Source organism: Ascaphus truei, chromosome 5 (assembly GCF_040206685.1).
Source record: "Ascaphus truei isolate aAscTru1 chromosome 5, aAscTru1.hap1, whole genome shotgun sequence".
NCBI lineage: Eukaryota > Metazoa > Chordata > Amphibia > Anura > Ascaphidae > Ascaphus > Ascaphus truei.
This window is the reverse complement of record NC_134487.1, coordinates 153,020,512-153,047,720: the sequence shown is the minus strand read 5'-3', so window position 1 is coordinate 153,047,720 and position 27,209 is coordinate 153,020,512.

The window sequence follows — 27,209 nt, the reverse complement described above, 5'->3', positions numbered from 1 at the left end:
TGTGCAGCTATGCTTATGTAACGGTGTTTCCCCCACCCAATCGCAGATAGGGGCCATTACAGGTGTATGGTGCATATACCTGCTGGCAACAGGAGGGCTGAGTTGTCCGCCGATGGTAGTGGGGACACAGGAATAGGCCTCTGGGGGTCATACCCCACATATCTCCTTAGCAGTGCAGCGCCTCCATCTGCCATGGACTCCAGGAACTGAAGGTGATCTTCCACAGTAGAACTTATTACCTCTCCCACCAGTAAGGTCACGCACTAGGCAGGAGGTATATTGCAAAACTGGAACGAGTTTATTACTACACTCTGCAGTAACAGTTACACAGCAGTCTTCCGCCGGATACAGTCCATCAGGTCACCTATCACTGAAGATGGTCCCTGGACCGTCACTACAGGCTAAGGGCACCCGCAGCCGACCTAGCTCTTCCCCACATCCCTAGCAGAGGCAGAGGTATGGTACACACTCGCTCTTCCCCAGAGGAAAGAGCACATGGGAAGGCCCCAATCTCAGGCTCCTAGTTGTGTGACCTGCCTTCCTCAGAGGAGAAGGAACAACACCTAACTTTAGGGCGGTCCTGCCATTAAGTACAGCCAGAAGGCGGGCACCACGCTGTCCCAGCTACAACAGGATGTACCATGCTCCGCTGTCACTCAAGTGCAGCACCAAAGGTGAGGGGGGAAAACCCCATACCAACTACTGGCAACCTGATAGTACCAGGGTTTACTGCCAGCCCATTGGGTAGAATAGTAATCGGGGGACCCTGCTACACTTATTAAAACCTTTAGACATACAGTAAATAGTAATATATAACTGCCAGTTTTTACCCTTCGGGGGGTCTTGGCACGCTCTGCCACCATACCTTCTTCCTGAGCGCGGTCAAGGCCATGGACAATCTGGCCTAAGAATGAGTGGCATCACTTTTCTGTATCTTTTATGTATAAAATGTTTTACCGGGAAGTAATTGTAATGGATGTGCTCGCCACAAACCAGGACCAGACTGCGGGGCTGAGGTGGGGATTTGAATACACCGACCCTAGGCCACGGAGTCAGGTCTGGAGTGCAGATTCTGTGGTCAAACATAGCTGGATCAGGATTGGAGAAGGCAGGGTAATCCGTGGACAAACCGGGGTCAGGATTGGAGAAGGCAGGGTTATTAATATCCATGCTGGGGTTCGGCAACAGGAAGCTTGAGCGAAGCTGCTTCAGCATAGAAGAACTTCAGGAAAAAAGGATCAGGAATAGGGGATCCAGTTCTTCAGCTCAGAACAGTTCTCCGTAGCCGGGTACAGCTGTGAGTAATGAAGGCCACTGGAAGCAGGAAGATTGCAGAAGGTATAGCACAGAGGATCCAGCGCTTCAGCACAGAACAGCTCTTCCTAGCGGGGTACAGCTGTGTGTAGTGGAGGCCACTGGAAGGTCACTGGGAACAGGAAATGCAGACAGGCAACCGGAACACCGATGCAGACCTCTGCACGAGGGATATGCAGACAGGCAACCGGAACACCGATGCAGACCTCTGCACAAGGGATATGCAGACAGGCAACAGGAACAATGAAGCTTTAGGTGCTGGGGTCTCCAGCGCTTCAGCACGGGAAAAAGGAAAGGCTAAGGCAAGGTGTTTGTGGCAAACACAATTACATCCAAGGAGATCTTGGTTTATGCTCAGCAACTTCCTGGAGGGAAGTGCTGACTCTAAATAGTATAGCTAGCGAATAGTGACAGAGCTGCACAGGAGGCATGCAGCCTGAAGTGATTGCAAACGCAGGTGATGCTGATTGTTAGTTCTAGGAGAAGTTTGTCTGAGGGTTCCATAGCTCTGTAAGAGTGAGTTCCAGCCAAACCCAGCAGCGGATTCCTAACAGTAATACATGGGCACAGAGTTAAGATGACAAATAATATATGGTTACAAATACATAGTTACATAAGTGAACAGGGTATACATTATATACAAGACATTGCATGCACAGTTAGAGATAATATATATTATAGGCGTATGTAACAGTTACAGACCAGATTAAAATGTGGGACAGCTTTAGTTTTGAAAGAACTTAGACTGGTGGTGGCTGTGAGAGTCTCCGGTAGATTGTTCTAGTTTTGAGGTGCACGGTAAGAGAGGAGCGTCCAAATACTTTGTTGAACCTTCAGTACATAGGTAGCACTCACTTAGTGTTATTTAACACTTGTCAATTGTACTAAACTATTAGTGAGCAGTGTGCAAGACTTTGTGTTGTAGACTCAAGTGATGACCAATCTAGTTCTTTGAGCATTTCGCAGTGATGTGGGTTGTAGTTGCATTGGAGAACAAAACGACATATTGAATAGTAGAGGGTATCGAATTTGCTAAGGTGGGTTTGGGGTGCCGAGCCGTATACTATGTCCCTATAGTCGAAAATTGGCATTAGCATCTGCTGTGCGATACGCTTTCTGACCAGCAGACTTTGGGGGGATTTGTTACTGTAAAGTACACCTAGTTTGGCAAAGGGTTTGGATGTCAGGGTATCAATGTGCATCACAAATGTTAAATGGGAGTCAAATCATATGCCCAAATATTTAAAACTAATAACAGGAGCTAGGGTGGTATTAGCTTTGGTTCTGGTCTGGAGCTCATTCATTGGAAGCTTTAAAATGTTAGCCTTGGTCCCAAATACCATTGTTACAGACTTGTCAGTGTTTAAAAACAGTTTGTTTTGGGAAATCCAATTTTCAAGTCTCAAAAAGTCAGATGGAAGTATGTGTTCAAGATCGGAGAGGCTAGGGCTGTGTGCATATAAGATTTTGTCATCTGCATACATGTGTATTGAAGCTCCCCTACAAGCTGTAGGAAGATCATTGATGAACACTGAGAAGAGTAGGGACCCCAGAACAGAGCCTTGTGGGACACCACAGGTGATATCCAAGGGGTTGGAGTTAGAGCCTGAGATAGACACATGTTGGGATCTACCTGATAGGTAGGAATGAAACCAGTTTAAAGCATGCTTCCCTATTCCAGAGCACTGGAGTTTGTTAAGCAAGATAACATGATCAACAGTATCAAAAGCCTTTGAAAAATCTAGGAATATTGCACCAGTGAGTTGTTCCTGTTCCATTCCACACTGGATTTCATTGCAAACTTTTTGCAGGGTAGTTACCGTGGAGTGTTTGGGGCGAAGGCCAGATTGGTATTGGCTAGGGAAATTTGTCTTGTCTACTCTGATTGAGGTTTCATGTTTATGGTTTGGGTTTCGTTTCGCTAATAAGTTAGTAGCACACCCCTCAAAGTAATCATTGAATGCATTTGCAATCTCAGTGGGATTTGTCAGAGTAATATCCTGCTTAGTGATATTACTTGTTTGTTGATGGCTAGAAGGCTGGAATATATTGTTGATAACCTTCCAGAAGTTAGCTGGATTTGATGTATTCTGGCAAAGAGTAATGGAGTAATAATGTGCTTTTGCATGTCTTGTTTGCCTTGTGGACATATTCCGCAGGCATCTGTAGCTATTAAGATCCTTGGTAGTGCCCGATACTTTGTAGCTTTTCTACAAGGCATCCCTGAAATGGTAGAGTGCTATAAGGTCAGTTGTAACCGACGGAAGGTGGGCCCCCATACTCTTATTCTGCTTAGTGGAGCATAGGTATCACAGAGTTTTAAGAACTCGGATTGGAAATATTCGAGCGCAGAATCAGGGTCAGGAGTTTCTGTACCAAGGGCAGTTGGTAAGGTCAGCCAGAAACTGTTGTGGGTTAAAGTTTCTAAATGTTCTAGGGAGGAGAACTTTAGGGCGTGATTGGGGTGGTTTAATTTTCCTAACACAGCACACTATTGCATGGTAAATGAAAATGGCAAGGAAGGAAGGATGCCTGAGGATTGGATTCTGCTGGGACTAGAGGAGAGATTCCAGTCTAGCAAGGAATGGTTGTGAGATTTCAGGTTTGTCTGTGTGGGTTAGGAAATGAATTGCGTTAGGTTATGTGACTTAAGTTGTATCTGGATGTTGTGGTTTTTAGGGTCGAGCCAATTGTAGTTGAAATCCCCAAAAACTAGCAGCTCACTCTTCTCATTCAGGGAGAGATGGAGCCAAGAAACTGGGTGATATCAGTCAGTGGACTGTATATTCGGTGGTTGAGGTCTTAGAAGAGTGGTTGGCACCATGTAAGAAATGTAAATATGTAAATACATTAGAGCTTCATCTTTTTGGACTTACATTAGCACAATCAGATGGCAACCATCAGAAAGAAGTCAATATTTATAGTACATGTTATTGTGTAATCCAAATGTAGTCTTCAATCCATTTGATTAAAACTTGCAACACTACTTAAAGAACGTACTTTACAAGCCATGTCTGTTAATGTTACAAACTTTTTCTTGGCCGCCATCAGATGCACTATGATCTCACACTGGCTGCTTTGCTACATTCACATATTACATGTGCTCCTTTCGAAAATCTACTCTTTTTTTCACCTTGTATGTTATTGAATGGGACCTATCCATCAATGCTCACCAGGCAGCACAACCTGCCACCAACAGCAGCGGTATTGTGGGAACATGGGATCCACTACCAGTGGACCTTGCCCTTTAGGCTCCTGGTAATCAAAGACTGTACCACCTCCCTGAAAGATCCAGCGGATGGCCCTGTATTTCTCTGCTGCCTGGGACTCTTGCCCACCGGACCAACACCGGGATCCGGAGAGGCTTTGCACATTATTGACAGGCCCAAAGACAAGGAGAAGCTCCCAGAGACGGAGCGGCGATCCTGGGACACCCAACAGAATGAATGGTACGGCACAGATAAGGACTCTCCAAGTTTATCCTATATCGGGACAGTACATTTTTCTTTCCCTAAGCCATACCTATTGTCTGAGACTCCCATTTTCCTAGACCCTACCTTTTACCTGAGACTCCCATAGCCCTACCCTCGATCTGTTAGCACTGGGCTCCCTCAGGTGCCACCTACGACCCGTACCATGTAGTAGCTTTTTTGGGGAAGGACGTGCTAGTGCTCTGACATGCGGTGGGGCCTTACCCTTCTCCAACTCCCTTTGAACGGTAGCAGCCAACATGGGGCCATAGACCCCAGCAATGGTTGCAGAGTCCTGATGGATCACTCAATGGTGAGGTCATTCCGTGCTTCACGTGGGGGGGGGGCACCGAGTTACATGCAGAATGTTGCGCTATAGGGAGCTTGCACCGGTATCAAATTTTGTTTCCTTACCCTTTAAACAAAGGATACATGAGGAGAGGACATAAATATCAAAAAATTACCCCCCCCCCACCCCCCAACCCAGTTGGAGCACAGGATGTGGAGAGGGACACAATGTCCTGGATAATGGTTCTAGCTGACACCCTGGTACCTGTTGATGTTGTTGGCCATACCTCTCAGACTTTGCAAATGCTTTGTTAGGTGAATTCTGTTGCAAAGAGAATGAGGGGAAGCGTTTTCTTCTTATGACATTTTGAAAGTTTAACGTTTTTATTGTTTTTGTATATAGATGTAACCCCGAGACCCGGACTGACTCTGGGCTGTACATCTCGGGCAGTAGCAATGAGTTCCCCCAAGATTGGTGCATTCTGGCTAGCACCACCTAACTCGACTTCTTCCCCCCACCCCTACTTAAGTTTTTTAACCATTACAAAGGGTAGTTGAGCACTAGGCTCGAAATGCCCCTAGATGTTTGTTTCTCCAACCCCCTATTTCCCAGAAGGGCACCCAGTAGGCTAGTTCAAATCCTCTCTGTCTCTTGGCATTCTAACCAGTCTATCATTAGGAATTGTCACTACTGTACATTTACTAACTTTCTACTTCTCAAATGTCCCTGAAGGTAATCTCTCACAATGTCAGAGGTTTCAATACCCTGTGTAAAAGGCGAGTGGCATTCTCTTATTACTGGAGGGTGAAAGGAGACATCCTCTTGTTACAAGAGAGGCACTTTAAATGGGCCATAATCCTGAAATTCTTTGGCAAACAATACTGGCAGTTTTTCCACTCATCCGACTCAAGTTAAACGCGAGGTGTCACAATCCTATTGCGCAATCAAGTACCCTTTGAAGAGGGCTGGCTCTTGATATTAGTGGGAACTCTCTATGGGCAGGACCTTCACCATAGTGAATATCAGTGCCCCAAATAAATGCAGCTCAACATTTGTGGCCAAATTGTTCAATGACCTGGAGAGGCTGGAGACATTTATCTTGGGAGGTGATTTAAACCTAGCTCTTAGTTCGAGCATAGGCAGATCTAAAGCCCCCAAGAATCATAGAAACAAGGCCATCAAGACCTTAACTGCTGGTTTAAAATCGCTCCAATTAACAAGATTTCACTTCCTTGCCCCCCCACCCCTCACTAATCAGTGTCGAATAGATTATATCTTTGTGTCGGCGAGACTGTTACCCAAAATCCCATATGCCAAAATACATAATCTGACCTGGTCAGACCATGCCCCAGTTGCAGTGAAATGTAGTCATTTAAATGTAAAGTACCAAGGTGCTCATTGGAGCATACAATATTTACTACCCACCAATGCACAACCCACCCACCCCCTGTGCCCCCAACAACCCCTATACCCATCAACACACACAAAAGCATTTTTTTTCTGCATATGATTGATACCAGGGGCCGGCGGGGGTCTTCGGGTGTTCCCTCGGGTGCCCTGTTTTGGAAAGGATGTGATATCACTCCCTTGGGATGATGTCACATTCTTTCCAAAACTTGGCTCTGTCACATGATTTAATACAACCAATCAGATTGGGGATATATATCTCGCAATCTGATTGGTTGAAGTAACATGTGACGGTAGCCATCTTGGTGTTGGTGACGTCATCTTAAAAGGAAAGGAAGCACAGCCATTATGAATGGCTGGCTTCACTCCCTTTACATGACATCACTACCAAAAAAAAAGTAGTCACATGGTTATCCCAGCCAATCAGATGGCGTTAGGAACCATTTCTCACTCAAATGTGATGTAAACGGCCGTATAAAAGCAATCTCATTTGATGGCAGGAAGCTCTCCTCCCCCTATTGGATTACAATGGGCGTTACAGATGAAGATGGATACAGATGAAGAAGAAAAGAAGGAAGACCCCAATTGGATTACAATGGGCGTTACAGATGAAGATGGATACAGATGAAGAAGAAAAGAAAGAAGACCCCAATTGGATTACAATTAACAGATGAAGATAAAGAAGAAAGACTTTGGACTTTACCTGAGGGCCGTGGCTGTTGTGGATCCTGGATTTTTTCTAGAGCTTCCCAAGACCCCTGGAATTGGAGGGTGAAGACATCTATAGGTAAGAAAAAAACATTGAATTTATGTTTTTTTATTTTCCAGGTTTTTTCATTGTATTTTTTTTTTTTTTTCATTGCCCATTGGTTGCCAATATATTTATGTATGCCCCTTTAGGGCTATACATACAGTGACAAGCAATACTTTTTTTTTGGCAAATGCTTGCTTTTACAGTACACTGGCGACACACTTTATTCGAGCTTGGCTAGTCCCACGAATTCGGGTATACCCGGGTGTATTGAGGTTTGTGACTGTTTTCTGCCCGAGTGCATTGAGGTATTTTCCAAGCAGGGATTGAAGCATTTTATTCCCGCTGGCTGCAATACTGCACAGTATATATATATATATATATATATACTGCATTACAATTCATGAATTTATGCCATCTGGTAGACACGCGAAGCATTGCAGCCTATTAAATCCTAATCATTATCATTTAACAGATCAGCCGCCCGTCAGCCAGGCATGAACCCAGGCTGGGAAGGCAAATGCAACGGGGCTTGTCAGAGGTGAGGAGCGGCGCATTCCAGGTATCTGCCAGGTACATACCGGGTATTTGCTCGAATAAAGTGTGTCGGTGCAGTATGTGTTTTGTATGTCTTTATTTATATAGCGCCATTAATGAACATTTGCTTCACAGTAGTAATACACTTGATAATCGTATAAATTACAAATAACTAAAAGTAACCCGTCATGGGAATAAGTGCATCAGACATAAAAGTAACATTGTGGAAGAGGAGTCCCTGCTCCGAAGAGCTTACAATCTAATTGGTAGGGAGAACGTACAGAGACAGTAGGAGGGCGTTCTGGTAAGTGCGTCTGCAGGGGGCCAAGCTTTATGTATCGTGTATAGTATTAGCCACAGTGCTACTCATATGCTTCTTTAAGCAAGTGTATTTTGGTTCTTTGCTTTTAATAATTTCGGCTATTTTTTTTGTGTTTAGATTTTTAATGATGGGAACTTTTGTGGTGTTTTCAATTGTCTATTTCTGTTACTTTTTGCTGTTTGCTTTTAAATAATGGAGTTTATTTGGAGTTTTCTTTTATTAATTGATGAGTTTTTTTTGGTGTTTGGACTTTTAATTCTGGTGCTTATTTGGTATTTGCTTTATGGATTGCTGGTAATTTTGTTGTATTTACTTGTTTATTGTTGTTTATTTGGGGATTGTTTTAATTCCATTGGATATTGTTGGTGGTTGTTTTTATTATTAGATTGATCAATGGCTGTGATAGTGGTATATCATGCCCATATTATATGGCCATGATGTACCACTGTGCCAATTAATTGGTTTATTGGCATTTGTAATGTATTTATTTTTCTATGTTGTGTGTTTTATTTTGGGTCTGTTTTTTTTTGTTTCCCCATTTATTGCTATAGTGTTAAAGAATACCCATATTATTTGGGCATGCTTTAACAATATGCCAATCAATGGGTAGTGGGGGTAGTGTTCTCAGGGTGGGTGGTTAGGCCTCCCGTGTGGGTAGCGGGGAAGGGTTTTTTAACCCCTGAATTACTATAGCGTTTACTAACCGCTAAGGTGATTAAGGGGTTAGGGGCCATTAGTTTGTACTGTATTTTTTTATTATACTATTGCTGCCACGGAGGACAAGGATGGTGATGAGGATGAGGACAGCCTTCATCATGGCAGGGGTAAGTACTGTACAAGTTATATTTATTTTATGCTGCTGATTAATATTGTATTTGAAATGGGCAAATGCACTATTATCCATATCTAGATAATAGTAATTTTGCCCATTACTGTACTGTATATATTTGGGAGGGGTGTATTTATTATAATGTATTGCACAATTTTTTTCACGGCACAGGATTGGTACCGTAGGCCAGTGGGGACCCACGGGATGATCCCGGAGGACCCCGGACACCCGCAGGGACCACTGGAGGACCCCAGACACCCGCTGGACACTTGTGGGACCCCTGGACACCTGCAGGGACCACCCGAGTACCCCAGACACCCGCGGGGAACACCGGAGGTCCCCTTAACACCCGAGGGGCCCCTGGGCACCCCTGCCGGCCTCTGGTATTAATGCTGTGTAGGGAAAAAACATGCTTTCATGCATGTCTCCATTTTTTTTGTGCCACCCTTTAGCTGGTGAAAAAATCTGGCGAGCTTTTACAGTATGATAAAGTCTTCACTGCTTTGTGAATAGCAGTTACTGGCAAAAAACTGCGGGTTTGCCATTTTTTGGCCTATCGGAAGACTTTTTTTTTCCCCTGACTGTTTATGGGTGATAAAAAGCGATTATAGTGCGATACTGCACTCTTAAAACTGCTTTATGAATAGCAGAGCAGAAAGTATCGTGCTATAAGGGCATTTATCTCCCTTTTAAATCACTTATCACTGCTTTGTGAATCGGCCCCAGTGCTCCTATAAGAGGCTGGCCGATTTGTATAGCGTCCGGCAGAAAGAGGGAGAAACTAGACAAAATTAATGAACTACAAGCTAAAATCAAGGCATCACCAAAAGATGCTTCTCTTAAAAAAACAAAAAAAAAAAACAAGTGCTGAACTAAATGCATGCCTCACCTCTTGTACCCCTCACCTCTTATGCTGAACAGTCCTTGAAATGGACAAAGCGTTCATTTTTTGAGAGCCAATAATTCAGATACTATGATGGTGGTTAATTGGAGAAATAGACTGCCCTCCCATAATATACACACTATATGACTGAAATCAAACATTCTCTCATCTAACCCCAAATTAATAGCCAAAGAGTTCCAAACCTATTATACCAACCTCTACAATGGCAATAAAGTCACGCTCAATGACCAAATTGCCAAAAAAAAACTACTGTATCGGAGTTCCTGAGTTTAGCTGGTTGCCCAAACTTAGTAGCTCTGACAAAGTTATCTTAGGTTAGAATTTCTCTTTGGAGAAATTACTTTTCTTTCATCAAAGGTGCCAAGCCCTGAATGTTTTTCAAATCTCTATTATAAAAAATAATCTCGTATTTTTGCACCTTACGTGCTACGCACATTCAACTCTATATTCTCAGATTACCCCTTTCCAAATAACATGCTACGAGCATCCATCTCCCTTATACACAGAGGGCCAACTTCGTTAATAAACTTTCACATGAGAATCTCTTCTAAGATTTTAGTGACTAGAATGAACTCTCCTCTCCCTCATACACCCGAACCAGGTTGTGCAGACAGGCCTTGGACAACACCAGATGTAGCATAGATTTAATAGCCTTAGTGACCAAAAAACAGAAACCTTCAATGATTTTAGGGTTGGTTGCGAAAAAGTGTTTGACTGGGCATAACATTACAAGCCTTTAGTTTTTGAGGAAATGTTTCTGAGAGTAATTTTTGGCCTATATACTGGCCCAACCTCAAAAGTGATATGCCAGGGCTTCCCTTCAGATTTGTTTCCTATCAAAAGTGACACGCACCATGGGTGCCCACTCTCGCCACTCTTGTTTGCTCATTGCATGGAGCTGCTTGCAGCCAACATTAGGAACAGCCACAACCTCTTTTGGATTCCAATGGGACTAGAAATTTAAAATAGCATTATTTGCTGATGGTATTATCCTCACCCTCTCAAGACCCCTCACCTCTCTGCCAAACTTATTTAGCGAACTCTCAAAATTCAACAAGGGTCTAAAATTTGAGGCTCTCAATATAAACCTGTCAAAAGAGTTGATTAAGGTGCTAATGCTGAACTTTGATTTTAAATGGCAACCCCTAGCCATAAAATACTTGCGAGTACACATCACCAATGACTACAATAGCCCACTATACCAGGAAAACTATCCTGAAATTCTCAAACCTCTCAGGGATTATATTAGGGCATGTCCGACTACAACACCTCATGAATCGGTAAGGTCCACTGTATAAAGATGAATCTACTCCCACGCTTACTCTATGTTTTTCAGACTCTATCTATCCCAGTCGTAATCAATAATATACTCTACCTCTAATCCCCGAGTAGAAAATTTATTTGGACAAAAAAAAGACTTAGAAGTACACTGGCGACACACTTTATTCGAGCTCGGCTAGTCCCACGAATTCGGGTATACCCGGGTGTATTGAGGTTTGTGACTGTTTTCTGCCCCAGTATATTGGGTTATTTCCAGGCAGGGATTGAAGCATTTTATTCCCGCTGGCTGCAATACTGCACAGTTTATCTATATATACTGCATTACAATTCATGAATTTATGCCATCTGGTAGACACGCGAAGCATTGCAGCCTATTAAATCCTAATCATTATCATTTAACAGATCAGCCGCCCGTCAGCCAGGCATGAACCCAGGCTGGGAAGGCAAACGCAACGGGGCTTGTCAGAGGTGAGGAGCGGCGCATTCCAGGTATCTGCCAGGTACATACTGGGTATTTGCTCGAATAAAGTGTGTCGGTGCAGTAGTAAGCGTATCTTCACCATTCCTAACAGAGCGGTGGCTTTGCCCCGCCTTGCTTGGTCTCCTACTATAGGGCAGCTCAGATGGGCCAGCTGGTACAGTGGTGCTCAGACACGGAACTTAGATGCACCTCCTTGACCCACCATGTAGAATTAAATAAACTAATATGGCTACCTCATGCGCACATGGGGTCCTGCCCACTTTAGTCTCATCACAAAAAACTAATTAATGACTCCCTTTCTAGACCATCCAATTTTATCCTCGGGCTAAAAAATAGGTCATTTCATAATTGGGATAAGGCAGGAATCTCTAGACTAAATGACATAAGCCTTGATTTAAGACCCAGACCTTTCAAGTATTTTTCCACAAGGCAAATTGCTTGCCCAATAACTAATTCCTCCAATACTTGCAACTGAGTGTTCTACACCAGGGGTGCGCAAACTATTTCAGCTTCGCCCCCTTTGCCTGCTCCCCCCATGCTTGTGCCCCCCCTAACTCTTTTGCCGGGGTCTTGTGACATCACATCGCCATGGCAACTGGTGTCATTTGACGCCACATTGCCATGGCAATGCATCACGCCTAGCCTTTGAATCCCAGTAAGTGAAGTTGCAGATGCCTCATGTGATCCCCCGGCATTTAATTTAAATGCCTTGGGGAAGAGCGTGTGGGGTCTGCAACAGCCTGTGCATCCCCCCCCCTAGAAAAAAAACTCACGCCCCCCAGTTTGCGCACCTTTGTTCTACACCAAAACACAACCAGCCTAGCCTTTGACACATTTTGAAAGTCTGTTTCTGGGTAATGCAGACTCAAAAGCTTACCTGACAACTATATTGCTATTTCTCATGCTCAGTTAGCTCCCCAACAAAAACTGACGGGAAGTACATGACCAAATTGGAATTTGATCTTAATGAAGAGTTGGATGGCAATGACTGGGAGGATATCGCCGAAGCAGTGTCCAAGAGCTTCATCTGCACCACCATTAGGGAGAACGCATAAGAGGTCATAATAAGATGGGACCATACCCCCCTAAAATTGTGTAAGTTTGTCCCGGTTTATTCTCACTTATTCCCCTGACCCAAGGGCTGTGGCGAATACGCCTCATTTCTCCATATGTGGTGGTCCTCTCCAAGAGTAGCATCTCTGGGGAAGGGTAAGAGATTGGACACCAAGGATCATGAACATAGACCTCCAATTAGACCCTTGGCTCTTCCTACTGAACAGACCAGTCCAAGATATTCCCAAGGCAGAAAATAAAATAATCTCTCGCATAGCAACCACAACATGGTGTGAATGAGATGGAAAAAAACTGACCCATTCCCTCTCTACAACCAACATTCATATGCCAGACTGAAAAAATTACAAGCCTTATGAATGACTCTGGTTTTAAATTCCAGTGAGTCTGACAACCTTGGCTAATACACACAGGCATACCTTGGCATTACCCCCTCTCGATGATTCTATGAAATTAGACCTTTTATGTGAGCTCCCCTGGTCTTTGATTCTAAAAATATACTTGGAGACAGGGATGCAAACCTTTAACTTGAAGGTCTTTGAAGACTGGTTGAAAGCCTACACATTTGTTGTATTGACCAACACTGTATAACACTGTATTGTCTGCTATTGTGTTCTCAACTGACTGCATGATTTGTATGGATGTGACCCCCTTCCCTTTCCTCCTCCCCTTCCCTTTTCCTCCCTACTCTCACCCTCTCCCCTTCTTTTAACCTTCAGCCCCCAGCCATATTATTTCGGTACCACACCTAATTGATTTTTGTTCCAACCTTGTAAAAATCGTTAATAAACTTTGTTTAAAAAAATGAAATGTAAATTTGTAGCTAAAAAGTAGTGTTACCCTGGGTGTGATAAAGACAAATGGAGTGATATTCTGTACCCACTAGTACCATAAGGTGGTTGTGACCCCCTTGTTGTACATATAGCAGGATCCTATTGTTTATAAATATATGTTTGTTTCTATACCATTGCTTTTCTTTCTCCCAGGGAGCTCATGTAACATCTTTTCAGTCCCTTCATTTGTAACTCTCATGCTAAAAATAAAACGGTTTGGAGGGGGTTTGTAAGGCAGCACTGAGAAGGAATAACATTGTTTGCTGACTGTTACATACGTTGGGAGAACACCTGCAGTCCAAGGGAAGGGCCTGGGTGACAGTCCCGGAAGCAAGTTGTCACTGTTGGCAGTTTTCCGTTTAAAAGTCACTGGTAAAAAGGCTGCACAGTTTTACATAGGAGTGGTGCAGTCACGATACTGTACAGTATGTACCAGCTGAAAGATTCATGTGAAATGAAACACAGGATTTTCCCAGTGGACCTTTTTTTTGGTGCGTTCACAACAGATGTTTCAAGGTATCGTTCTGCTCTATACATACTTGTGTGTATTCTTTTTACATGAGTGTAGATATATACAAATGCGTCTTTCTCTGAGTGTAATATATATATAAAATAGAAAACCCCAGTGCGACATCCAACATGACAAATCATATAGTTAAATACTTATCTTTTCTCATAAGTTAGTGTCACTTAGTTTAACCTTTTGGCCACACATATATACTGTATATCTCAAAATCAACACGAGAAATCATCAGTAACTGATTTGAATATGACTAAGAGAGTGTAAATATAGATATAAATGTGAACTTGAAGGTTATGTGAATCAAAATGGTGAACAAATGTGAAAAAAAATCTATATTAATATACTGTAATGCTATAAAAATACAAATACAGTATATAAATGTGACAAACATAAAATAAGATAAAAGGATATAACAATAAAGTGGCTCAATAAAGTGATTCAATTCAAATCCCAAATTAGGTAGATACTGAAGACTTGGGAAACTTCTTAGGGGACATATATGTATATATGTGTAGCATAGGCTCATGGCCGCTATGCCTTTTCCTGGGCCCTACCAGTGTAAGACCTGTTAGGTGCAAGCAGTGGATGGGTTAATTCATTCTCTAAGGCTTTGTATGCTTTTTGCTGCATTGGATACAATTGTAGGCATCCAAGAGCGGGCCATTGCAACAGCCAGAAAGTGTCGGCCTGAGGCAAGGATACTGATAGGTCATCACATTCTACGTGTGACTCAATCAGTATTCAACCTGCTCTGTTAAGGGGCAGGGTTACAAACACAAACTCAAGGCTATATATACTGGCACTTTCCTAAAGTGGGTGTCTCTCTTTCCTCCCCCTGCGGAGTGAATACAGCTACCCTCTGTCTCACTAGGTGACAGAGGAGGAGTCCCGAAGGCCTGATCTGGGCCTCAAGCCCTAATCAGTGCACTTCATTAATGGAAGCTAGGAGAAGAATGCCCCTGCTCTGTACATCTGATCTAACTGCATTGAACTATAAAGAAGTGTGATTCACTGTCTTTAGCTGAAAAAAAGGTGTCAGTCTGGGCCATCCTGCTGCTATCCAGAGGATCCATGCTGACTGGAGGCGCTGCATCCAAAAACTAAGGTACCCTGAAAACTTGTCCTGCCTGTTCTCCCCACAACACCGCGGAGCACTCAGCCCCTTTGTTACCACACAGGTACAGCACCACACCTGAATAAAGTAGCTGGAGAAGCACACCTTACCCCAATCTCACCTAAGTGGGGGATACAAGGGCTACATATGTATATGTTTGTATGTAGCAGAGCCCCCCTCCTAACCTCTGGTGAGGGGGAAACTGCTGGGTGATGCGCCGGAGCTCCAGAAGGATAAGCATACATTAGACACTGTTTATCCTAATGGACTGAATGACTTTCTGTCATTAGGGTGCTTTATTGAGGAAAGATAATATCGTTTCTTTCCCACTAGCTGTAGGTTGCTGCCACTGTTTGCTGTATTGGAAAAATACTGTAAGGTTAGTACACCTCTGGGATTGTGAATTTTCAATAAAACAAAAGACAAACCTTTTTTTAATTCATTTTTTATTATTATTCACGTTGCACAGTAGGATTACATATTTTGCAATCTGATCATATAGTGTAGTGCTGATTTACCCCTCCTTTCTTTTTTCCTTTCCAAAACGCATTATGGATTATGATGATGAAGATACCCCCACTGGCTACTAGAGGAAGAGGACACACCGAGGGACCATAACAGAAGAACATTGAAGAAGAGATTACCTCCTTTGAGCTGGATAACTACTGATGGATTACAAGACGCTTACGCAGTGACTGACACGCAGTCTGCGCTTCATGCGTTCCACAGAGAGGCAGGAAGAAGGAAATCGACGAGAAGATGAACTGCGCATGCGCAAATACTGAAACGCATAGCGCTATGATTGCGTTCCATAAGAATGAAGACCCGGATGGATGACATCATCAAATATGGACGCCGCCTGAGGACCCGGATGAGGGGAGAATGCGGATGAGGCCACAAGACACAGGAGTGTCTAAACACCGGACAGAGATTATTCTGTTAAGGATACGGACAGGACATTGGAGGGAAGGACTTTTTCAGCACATGATTAACATCACCACTGATTGAACAGGTTGCATGATGGGGTTTGGGGCACTATTTAAATGTTGTTTGAAGGGATTATGTTTATGCCACTATGTCACTTGATAAAGACCATTACGGTCGAAACGTTGTGTTGGCTCAATAAATGAGTTTGGATATTCTAAATCCCTTGTGCCCTGGGTTCCTTCTATCATCTACCCAGGACTGATTACAGGCTTTCGTACAAGCAGTGGAGCACCGGTAACTGTATTATTTTTGTTCATATTTTGAGGAGTGCAGCATCTCTCTTACTTGTCTGGACTTGCTAGGACAGGACACAAGGGGTATTGGTGCCACAGTACCCTCTGTACTTTGGGGGGGGGGGGACCACCATTGTATTGATGTTAGATATTGTTATCGTTGTTACTGTAATACAGTAAAGCAATTATATTATACCAGGTTGTATAGTAATTGTGTCCAATGAGGAGTCATCCTGCTTATGCTGGGATCCTCATAGGTGAAGGCGCTGCACTGTGAGTTATAGTGCCACAGGCTCCCCAGAAGCGGAGGCTTTGGCCTCAAGTGAGCCTCAGAGGTAACAGCTGCACGCGTAGTTTCCCATATGCATAGGACAAGGGGGTTACATTTGGAGGCGCTGCTGAAATTTAGACCTCGGGTGCCCAGCTTAAAGAAGGGAACATGTCCCTATTATCCCACAAGAGTGTCTGCGAGTGGGCTCTACAGTGCCGAGCACCTCCCTGCAACGTGGTCACCATCAGCCATGTTCCAGTGTCACTGTCCTTACCTGATATGTGTGCAACATTAAGCCGGATCCCGGGGTTTGCTAAAGCCTGCCTCTTAGATCTAAACTGGGATACAACCGCCGCCGTGATATGCCGGAGGAAAATGCCGTTAACTGCCGTTGTGATATACCGGAGGAAAATGCTCCCCAATTTCTGCAGTTCCCTGGAGCTCCACCTGGCGGATGTCCTCTCATATACCCCGAACTAACCATCAAAATAGAAACACCTAGTGTCGCCCCTAGCATGGAGGAGTGTCAGGTGGTTACGGATTTACCTTCCCCATGGAGTCCTAGCCGAAGTGAAGCCGGCAGCCGACGGTCTGGTTGGAGCCACCGCAGTTCGGATGTAGCTCAGGTACTCCCTGGAGCCCTACAGCAGCTGACAGAGATGCTAAGCCAGCCATCTCCAACACAGCAGTATCGCAAGTTGAAAGTCTTTTCTGGGGTATTGCCAACGCCAACGGGGGAAGAATCGATTGAGATATGGAAGGACCGTACCTTGCAAGTACTGGAAGAGTGGTCATGTTCTGAGACTGTCTAAAGACAGCGGATAATGGAATGCCTAAAGTCCCCGACTTCGACGATGGTCAGAATGCACCGAGAACAGAATGCGGACGTAACGTCCCAGATGCTAGTTGACTTCCAAGCTCGGGCCTAGGGTCTAGAGGATGATGACAGTGAACTTTGGTCTAAGTTCTATGCACTTCGACAGAAAGAAGGGAAGGAGCTATTGGCATTCCTTCACCGTATACAATTAGTATTGTGGCCACTACTCACCCGCAAACTCATCCCCGTCTCTGAAGTGGATGAATTTTGGCGTAAACAGTTCCTGAGCGGATCGAGCCCCACCGATCATATAGCCAACATGCTCCGGTGTGCTCTCCTGCAAGGGAGTTCTCCTATGTTTGTGGGGCTATTGAGTCAGGTGAAAGTGCACGAGGCACATGCATGGCTACACACTCCCAAGAAGCCTAAGGATTCTCACAAGGGAGAGACCAAAAGGGTGTCAGCTCAGAAGCCTAATGAGACAAAGGGCTAAGGATAACCCTCCTTCAGTGGCACCTGTCTCCATCTTCAGGGTGTCTCGGAAACCAGACTCTACACCTAGTACCGGTGCTACCCAAGGCACTCGCTGCTATACCTGCGACCGAGAAGGTTACCTTCCCAAAGACTGTCCAAAGTCGAGGACCCCCACCCTTGGGGCCATGGCCTTCACCGTTCAAACGGCGGAACAGCTGTCTACATCCTTGGGTAGAGCCCCTGCGCCTAGCCCCGAAAAGGAGCCCCAACCAGTGGCCCACAATCGAGTAGGACCTTTGGCCATAATACGAGTTCTAATGGAGGGTATCAAGTCCTCTGCATTGCTGGACACTGGGTTTCAAGTGATCATCATCTACCGGCCATTTTACGACCTGCATCTAAAACATCTGTCTATGCAGTCGGCAGAGAAGATGAAATTGTGGGGCCTCAGTAGTGAAGACTACCCCATTGATGTCGTGGTTCAAGCGCGGTTGAATATACCGCAGCTCAATACCAATCAAACCCACCCCATGAAAGTGGAAGCCTTGATATGTCCCGAGCCCTCAGAACACCCAAGTTCCACCATCATATTGGGGGCAAATGCGGATGTGGTGAGAGCCCTGATCTGGCCTATTTGCAAGAAGCCGGCAATTACTCCTATCATCTTTGTGGATTCACCCTGTATTCAAAGAAAAATGCTATAGGATCTCTGCCCAAGAAGGATTTGGACAATTTTCAACCTTGAGAAGGGGTTGACAGAGATTCTACCAGGGGGAGTGAGGCACATGGCTGTAGTACCTAACTACCCGGACCGCGACAAAGCCGACAGGTACTTTTCACTAGAGACCACGCCCGAAGAGGACGCCAAGAGAGGGTTCAAGGTGGTGCCAGAGATGAAGAAATGGTTCAAGGTGACCATCCAGAACATCTCGCCTCATCCTATAAGGTTTGAAATTGGTTAAGCGCTGGGGCGAATATACCCCATGGTGCCAGTAGAATCTCTAGCTCACGTAAATGTGGCTACCGTCCAGGAACCCGCTCCTGGATTGCAATTTGACTTTGACAACATCCTTGCCACCGGAATGGTAGAAGCGCTTGAGTGACAAGTTGGCTGAACGCAAGGAGGTGCTCTCCACTCGTGAGATAGATGTGGGCTGCAGCAAGAGTGCTCAACACACGATTCGAGTGGACGATGCCACTCCATTCCGGGAGCTCTCAAGGCGCATTGCGCCCAGAGATGTGGAGGACTCGAGGGATGTCCTGAAGGAGATTGAGATGGCGGGTGTCGTGACTGAATCCCGTAGCACCTATGCCTCCCCTATTATGATAGTGCGGAACAATATCGCATCCGTGCGCTAATGTGTAGATTACCGCACCCTGAATCACCGCACAGTCCCTGATCAATACACCCTGCCGCTTATTGAAGAGATCCTTAGTACCCTATCTGGCAGTCAGTGGTTCAGTGTGCTGGACCTGAGGTCTGGGTCCTACCAGGTATCCCTGAGCCCCGAAGACTGGGAACAGACAGCGTTTGTCCTTCCTGAGGTTTTGTGGCTACTATCGAAGATTCGTAGAGGGATACTCCAGCAAGGCCAAAGTCATCAACAATCTGTTGAAGATCTACCCAGAGGAACCTCAGCAAAAAGCCACAACCCCGCAAACACTGTTTGGAGACAAATGGACTTCTGCCTGCGAGAAGGCCTTTACCGGGCTCAAGAAAAGCCTTTCTGAGGCTCCTTTCTTGGTCAATGCTGATCTGGAGAAACCGTACATCCTGCATGTGGACGCCAGCTTCGACGGGCAGGGAGCCGTATTACATCAAAAATACCCTACAGGCCTCCGTCCAGTAGCGTATGTGAGTCGCAACTTAACGGCAAGCGAGCAAAACTACCCTGTTCACAAACTAGAATTTCTGGCACTCAAGTGGGCTGTAGCCGATAAACTACACGATTATCTATACGGGGGTCTCCTTCGTATGAACCGACAACAGCCCGTTGAAATACTTGTCCTCCGCCAAGTTGGATGCCACCGGCCACAGATGGTTGGCTGCTCAGTCCAACTATCAATTTACCCTGAAATACAAGCCAGGGCCCTTAAATGTTGGAGCCGATGCCCTGTTCAGAAGACCTGGACTGAGATGAACGTTGGACGATGGTGAGTGGGAAGAAATTCCTGGCACTGGAATCTGGGCAATGTGCCCCACAGCGGTGATAGTGGAAGACAAAGTCGCCTGCTCCGAACTCAGAGTGATGGACTCCTTGTGGTGTCAGTCAAAGGCACTTCCTGCAGCATAGTGCCAACCAGAGGGCATGTCCATAACACATGACACTATAATGAGCTGGAAGGAGCTAGTGATGTATCAAATGCGGGACCCGGTGGCCAAAGCCATATGCCGGGCCGTACAAAAGAATAAACCATCCTTAATGAATTGTGCTCCCGCCGACAAGGTCGCTATCATCATGAGGGAATGGGATAAGTTCCAAATAGGCCGTGGCCTCCTCTACCGAGTCATCCCCTATCACAACCACCCTGATAGGAGACAACTAGTCCTACCCAAAAGGTTGCTGTACCCGGTCCTACAGGCTCTACATGATGATCACAGACACCCTGGGGGCGGACATTTGGACTTATAAGAGATCGATTCTTCTGGCCCAAGATGTGGGAATCGGTAGAGCACCATTGCCGAAGGTGTAGGCGGTGCATACAGTGAAAAACACAGCCTACACGCGCAGCCCCAATGGGTCACTTGAAGAGTTCGGGTCCCATGAACCTTGTCTGCATGGATTTCCTCTGCATCGAGGCAGACTCTAAGGGTATCAGGAACGTTCTTGTAGTAACAGACCATTACACCCGATATGCTCAAGCGTTCCCTACTAAAGACCAGAAAGCTCTCACAGTAGCCAAATTACTGTGGGAGAAGTACTTCATCCATTACGAGTTACCTAATCGGATGCACTCTGCTCAAGGGAGAGATTTCGAGAGCAAGTTAATCAAAGAACTTCTAAAACTGCTCAATATTGAGAAGTCTCATACGATTCCCTATCACCCTGAAGGAGATGCCCTTCTGGAAAGGTTAAACTGAACTCTACTGGATATGTTAGGCACTGTGAAGGGTTCCGAGAAGGCCGGATGGAACAAGCATGTCGAGCAGTTAGTACATGCCTACAATTGCACCAGGCATGAATCCACCGGGTACACACCCTATTTTATGATCGGCAGAGGCGCAACTACCTGTGGACATTCGTCTCCGAGTATCCACCGACGGTGTACCAAACATGATGCACTACAAATATGTGCAAAGGCTCCAGGATAACCTCCGTAAGGCATATTAGTTGGCGGAAAAGCTGAACAAGAATAACAAGAGAAGGCATGACCATAAAGTACGCCATCGGAAACTTCGGCCTGGAGATGCAGTTCTCCTGCGGAATTTAGGAATACCAGGAAAGCATAAATTAGCGGACCGCTGGCGAGAGGCTCCCTTCGAGGTGGAGTCGCAGATGCCTGGCCTCCTCGTCTATCGCATCAAGGACTCGGGGGCGGATAAAAGTCTGGCATCGGAATCATTTGTTACCAATCCCTCAAGTGGGAGAAAGTGAACCTGATCCATCACCCATACTGCCTTCCACTGAACAGGAAGATTTCAGCGGGATTCCGGATGCTGCAGTGGAAGAAAACCAGGATCCAGTTGAAAGTACTTCTGCAAATACCCATGGAAACTGGTAGGCCGCACAAGAAGAAGCGGATAATGACCCTGTCAGGTGCCCACTCCAGTGGCCTCAACAAGTCAGTCTCTGGACACAAATAGTCCTATCTTCACCCCAAAGGGTGTTAATGACATTAACTCTATGAGGGGGCCAGGGCCTCAAGCCAATGATAGCCTCTCCGACCATGAAGAAGTTGAAGAAGAAGTTCTTTGTAGCCAAAGACGGAGACGCGCTCCAATGAGGGTGGCTTACAATTCATTAGGGGCACCCCACTATGAGTCTTAGTAGTCGTCTTGGTGCAAGCTAGCCTCCATTATGGTGATTCTAACTGATCAAACCTATCAGGAACAGTCAACCATTTTGAGAAGGAGATACCTAGAGAAAGAATATGATTCTAAGACATTAAATAATGTAAAACAGTAGGTAAGAAAAATGGGGGAAAAAAAGATTTATTACAGCCCCAAAAAGTTGTTAAAGAGAGGAATATCCAAAATGTTATACCTTCTTATTACTCAATATAACAACGAATCAAACAATAAAGGGAAAATTATCGAAAAACATTGGCCTATTTTAAAACAGGCTTATGACGCTTTGGCCAAAGTGTTTAACTAAATAACCAAGTAAATATTATTATTATTGAATTATTTCAACGTTATAATTCTTACTTTAAATATAGTACGGCGTGCCCACCTTCCATGGGTTACAACCAACCTTTTTACACTACAATTTTAGGGATGCCATGTGGAAAAGATACAAAGTATCTGACACTACCATGGACCTTAATAAATACAGATGTCTGTGGAATACATGCACAAGGCAAACAAGACTAGCCTAATATAATCTGATAATCTTCACCAAAATACATCTAACATCAAAAATATATTCCACCCTTCTAGCCATTAACAACCATCCAATATCAAAAATACTACTCTGACAAATCCCACTGACCTAGCAAACATGTTTAATTCATTCTTTGTGGGGTGTGTTACTTCTCTACAATAAAAGCACAACCTGAACTACAGTCCTGAAGCTCAACCTGGGAGAAACCCTATAGCCCCACACCTCCCAACAGCGCTCACAATTTGTCCTAGTATCTGAAGATATTTTGTCTACAGACCATATCCCAAAGACCTGGAAAGACTTGTCCCAATCTTCAAAAGTGGGGACAAAAACACTGTCCCCAACTACAGGCCAGTCTCCCCAAACTGTCCAAAGTAATGGAAAAATTTGTCAATTTCCAATAAAGTGATTACTATACCAAGACAAATTTCCTTAGCCAACTCCAATCTGGCTTTCGCCCCAAACACACCACGGTAACTAGCCTCTCAAAAGTTTGTGATGTGATCCAGTGTGGAATTGAACTGGGACAACTTACTGGTGCAATATTCCTAGATTTTGCTAAGGCTTTTGATGCTGTTGACCATGTTATCTTGTTAAACAAGCTCCAGTGCTCTGGAATAGGGGAATATGCTTTAAACTGGTTTCACTCCTACCTACAGTAGATCCCAATATGTGTCTATCTCGGACTCTAACCCCAACACCTTGGATGTTACCTGCGGTGTACCGCAACGCTCTGTTCAGGGGCCCCTACTCTTTTCAGTCTTCATTAATGATCTACCTATTGGAGCTTCAGTACTCATGGATGTGGATGACACAAACTTATATGTTAACAGCCCCAGAATCTCTGACCTTGAACACGTACTTTAATCTGATTTTTCAGACTTGAAAACTGGAATTCCCAAAACAAACTCTTTTTAAACACTGAAAAACTGTAACAATGGTATTTGCGACTAAGGCTCAATTTCTAAAGTTACCAACGCGAGAGCTAGAGATCAGAACCAACTCTAACACCATTCTAGCTCCTGTCACTAGTTTTAAATATCTGAGCATATGGGGTGACTCCCCTTAAACATTCAGGCTGCATTTTGATACTCTGACATACAAAACCTATTCCAAACTAGGTGTACTTTATAGGAACAAATCCTTCCTAAGCCTAGCCAGTTGCTAATGCTGTTTATGGGGACATAGTATATGGTACAGCAGCGGTGCGCAATTTTTTCTACTCGCGCCCCTCTCCTGCTTCTTTCCCTGCTTGTGCCCCTCTCTCTTACCTTCTCTTTGGCACCCGGCGTCAATTGACGCCGCGGGGTCACGTGATGTCACGTTGCCATACCAACGTGACATTGCCATGGCGACGGGTCGCCGAAGAGAAGGTAAGTGAAGTTGCAGAGGCCTCTCGCGATCCCCCGGTATTAAATTAAATTAAATGCCCTGAGGGAAGAGCGCGGGGCCCCTGCAACCGCTGCGCCCCCCCTGAATAATCTTGTGCCCCCCCCCCCAGTTTGCGCACCTCTGTGGTACAGCACCCCAAACTCATCTTAGCAAACTAGACACCCTCTATATGTCAAAATGTCACTTTGTCCTACAATGTAATTACAACACATATCACAGCAAAATGCTTCAACTAGATTGGCTATCATTTGAGTATAGGCACAAAGTAAATTTTTCCTATTTTGCTTTCCAATACTTTCTGGACAAGGTGCCCACCTATCTGAACAAGCGCCTCACCCCGACCACACACAAAGGTTTTATCACCTGAGATCTGACTCTGCAAGACTATTCACAGTCCCAAGGTACAACAAGGAATCCGGACGCTCCTCCTTCCATTACCGTGCACCCCATAAGTGGAACAACCTACACTCAAAGCCATCACCAGTCTAAGTCCTTCCAAGACTTCACATTTTAATCTTGCCTGTAGCTGTTAAATATACGCCCATAACATATATTATCTTTAGCTGTTCATAAAATGTCTTTAAATATAATGTATAATGTATAATCCTGTCCATTTAATAATTTCCAACCAGGAAAACCAATCGTTATAAGGTAAGCAATTAATGTTCTCTCTCCTGCTGGTTTATCCACCAAAGCACCCTAGTCACTTAATTCCATCCTCTGTCACTAACATTCACTTGGTTCTTCGCAGTTTTCTAAAAACAAGGGTTCCGACGACATGGAGGGAGTTAGTAGGGAGATATACAGCAGATGTGCATCTGTAGTCCCATGCTTAATTCTAACAAACCATTTTAAATACATGCACTCAATTTATGAAGCCTTTCAGCATTTTTGCTTTATGTAATGTATTCTAGAATTATGTAAAATATCATTTTTGATCGTGTCATTTCTTCTTAGAAATGATTAATGGAGCATTTTAACACTCCGTTTGAATGGCTAAAAAGTGTCTTTCAAATTAATGCAACAGTTTATATAATTTTCTCTGGTAGCAAAAATAGTAATGATATTAATGTTTTAACACTTGGTGTGGCCAACCAGTCAAGGAGCCTTGTGTGGAAGTTACTACCAAATACGAAATACCACAGCTTTTTTACTGACAAACATGTAGTTCCAGTGTCATATTAAAAAATGTAGATTTATTTTAGAAAGCCTTCCTCCCTTTCTACAGTATATTCTAAGGATAGATCTCTAAGTCTTTCTAAAATATGGTTAGACTAGCTTTTCCACAATGTGAAATAAACAGAATTTTTTTAAGTTGAGTACATTACCACTTGATTTGTTAAGTTACTTCTGTCACTTCTTAAGGTTCCTGCACCCTTACTGTACCTTTAAGGTCCCCGCAGTTACAGGCTGTTCGAAGTTTGGCTATGGTAGTTCGGAAAACTTTCATATTCAAACCTGGCCTGACTTTGAAGAGCTTAAAATGCATTGCATTTATCTCCATCCCTTAGTGCTTACCAGGGGGATCAAACTGCTGCAGTTTAAGTAACTTAGTATTGTGCAACTTATCAAAAAGTGGTTCGGTAGGGGGCATTCCTTTGCTCTGTAAATAATTTATTTATTGCTTTGCACAGCCATGTAAATATGTGGGACGCAGATCATGTGTAGAGATGGGCGACATTTTTGCAGAATGACGGCTTCATTTTTTTCTCTCCAATGACTGAAATTCCGCCCGACCGAATCAAAATCCAAAACCAGAAGCGGAGTCCGAATCCGCAAGCAGATTTCTTATTATGTATAAATAGGGGTGCTGCATCAAGTTTATGCTATTGCGTTGTAGGCAGGGTTTGACTGTGGGTTGGTTAAGCCTGCTGCTGCTTTAGTACTATAGTTCAAACATTTATGCATTATTTACGTAATAAAAATTGTAGCTTAACTATTAACCTGTGACTGCTTGGACTGACCCGTCTGTGTGTCCAGTCCACTCCCTGGGCTGGTGCGTGCCAGTTCTCCTGTGCTCTGTGTCTATTACAGGTGTAGTAAGAGTTGCTGCCTCTGTTGCCGCAGACCGTGGCAGTCTGCGGGTTGTCTGCGTCAACAGAAAGCAGTACATTTTGTGGCCGGAAGGATTGAAGCAATGTTAATTATCTTGAGCCAGACAGTCTGTATTAGCTGCGCAGAGGAGTCAGAGAGAGAAGCTGTCTCTCTGTATCTCCCTGAGCAGCTCTTGCAGCGATCCAATGTTTTATTATTTTTTATATACTGTATTGAAGCAGTGGGTGTCCAGAGGTGAAGCCCATTAATTTCAATTCCAGGGGGTGTCTGTAGCTACTCTGGCTGTGGTTTAAAGCTCCAGCGCCACACAGGCCTAGCCGGAGCGGCTACTGGCACCCCCTATGGAGGTCTATATCTCCAGAAGCAGAGGCTCCCTGAAGCTGAAATAAATGGGGTTGACCTCCGAAGACCCTCAGCTTTTCCTTTTACAGGGGCTCTCCCAGTCCCCTGTCAGCACACAGCCTTCACAAAGAATATAAAGTCCAGAATGACTCTATTGAGGCCGGGGAGAAGGAGAATTTATAACCCGGTCCAAATCAGGGAGATGCCAGCTTGTCTGGGTAGGAACAATATTCCTTGTCTCTGCACACGGCCCTAGACCCAGTTGATGAAATAACTGGGGTTGAAGATAGGCCAAGACAATGCTGATACAATCCCTTCCACAGACAAACAAGCAAACCATGGGAATCCGGAAGTCATTCCATATTCCCACTGTTTGCTGTTAATGTCACACTGGAGCTCTTTTTCATTTTCTCTAACGATATTGGTGGCATTACTGCATCAGGAACGATTATTGTGAGCCTCATTTAGCTCACTATTGACTTGTTCCTGGCTGGGGAGGTGCCCCTTGACATTGGTCTGCGTTACTAGAGGGTCCTTCCATAGGATCCTCAGGTGTTTCAGTTACTGTCTCTTCAGGACCCTCTGGCTCACCGGCCAATGGTGTAGCCTTGATCTCTGGTTCATTATCTCCCACTTGTGTGATTGGCAGAAGATGATTGCGATGCCAGACCTTTACCCGGCCATCAGCGTCTTTTATGCGGTAGACCAGGTGGCCCGGCATCTGCGATTCGACCTCGAATACCCCGTCGTGGCAACAGTTGGCCAATTTGTGTTTGCCGGGGATCCCGAGGTTACGGAGGAGAACGGCGTCTCCAGGATGAATTTCCCAATGGCTGAACTTATGGTCGTAGCTCCTTTTGTTATTAGCATTCAGATGAGCGGAAGCTTTCTCTGCTAGCTGGTAGGCTTGTTGCAGACTTTCTTGAAGCCGCTGTACGTATCTGAAGTGTGTCCTGTTGGGTACCCCA